Here is a 1,237-nt window from a genome sequence, read left to right as displayed (position 1 = left end):
GTAAGTTACTTATCCGTTTTCATACTATTTATATTTTAGTGTCCTGAAGGTGTCTAATTTATTAGTCTGATGTTATTGAACTTTGATGTGCATTTATGTTTTAGACCAATGAACAAATACCGAGTCAACAAAGCTTGGTAAGTAATATTCAGCCATCGAAGAAAAGAAAAACGAGCAGTAAGAAAGAAAACATCACCGTGAGTTTTTGATTCCTTTTGACTATTTATGCTTTAATTTCGTGAAAGTATTCAATTTGTTTGTCTTAAGTTATTTTACGTTTCGATGTTTATTGGTTAGACCACTAATGAAATCCTGACTCAACAAACACGACGGGTGCATTTCAGTCATTGGGAGGAGCTGAAATCAATAATCTTAATAGGGGAGAGTACAACCATTTATGGGTAAGCCTTAAAAAATCTCTTTCTTTGAAACCTACTGAAAAAGTATTTGGTTCGCTAAACTGATGGTTTAGTACTGTATAATTCCTGGAAGTAGAATTTGTGCCATAATAGCTTGTCAGAGTACCTAAAACATGACTTTGGTTAGAGCTGTTGGATAGCTAAAATGACTATATTTACTTCCTGGCAATATTATATGGAATTTTGTTAAGTTGGTACCGTTGCATACCTATTGTTTCTCTCTAGTTATGTTGTGTTGGTTAAATTTGGTGAAACCTGACATACTTTTAAAAAAATTTATGTTTACAGCACTTAGCTGAACTCCAAAGAGTAGGAAACATAGGAAATGCCACGATGCAGTTCCCGGCACCACAAATTTTATCTTATGGAAACATTAGCAGCGTATATGGAACACCTTATGTTCATTCTGGGAATATTGCACCTGCACCAGGAGGACTCCCTGAACATTTTGAAAGTTTCTCGACTGCATTTGGAGTACCCCATCCATGGAGAAGTCCATATTTGGAGAGTTCTGCACCAACGTACCAGGATACCAGGAAGCGGAGGATTTATCCGAAGGCAACATTAGTTCTATAAGGAAGTTCTATTTTTAATAATTTTATGAATCATATTTTCAATAAAGATGCGCAGTGTGACCCCTGAATGCGTTAGTTTACTCGTAGTTGGATGTTATCACTCTTAACAAGGTGCATTTTTTTTTTTTCGAAGCATAAGGTACTTTTAGGTTCTGTTTTCTTTGGTTATGTTAAAACAATAGTGGAAAATTAGAAGGAATTCTTAAACATTACATTTCATACATATGATGTCTTACAACAGTG

The 1,237-nt window shown here is 34.8% G+C and overlaps 1 long non-coding RNA gene across 1 annotated transcript; it reads left to right on the top strand.

Annotated features, from left to right (window-relative positions):
- Positions 1-104: 104 nt before the first annotated feature.
- LOC113330771 lies at positions 105-971 on the top strand. The gene is made up of 3 exons (XR_003350486.1): positions 105-197; positions 345-401; positions 708-971. It is a non-coding gene; the product is annotated as an uncharacterized LOC113330771 (long non-coding RNA).
- Positions 972-1,237: the final 266 nt, after the last annotated feature.

This window comes from Papaver somniferum, unplaced genomic scaffold (genome assembly GCF_003573695.1).
Source record: "Papaver somniferum cultivar HN1 unplaced genomic scaffold, ASM357369v1 unplaced-scaffold_11808, whole genome shotgun sequence".
NCBI lineage: Eukaryota > Viridiplantae > Streptophyta > Magnoliopsida > Ranunculales > Papaveraceae > Papaver > Papaver somniferum.
The sequence above is the reverse complement of the archived record's forward strand: the minus strand, read 5'-3'. Positions and strand labels throughout refer to the sequence as shown.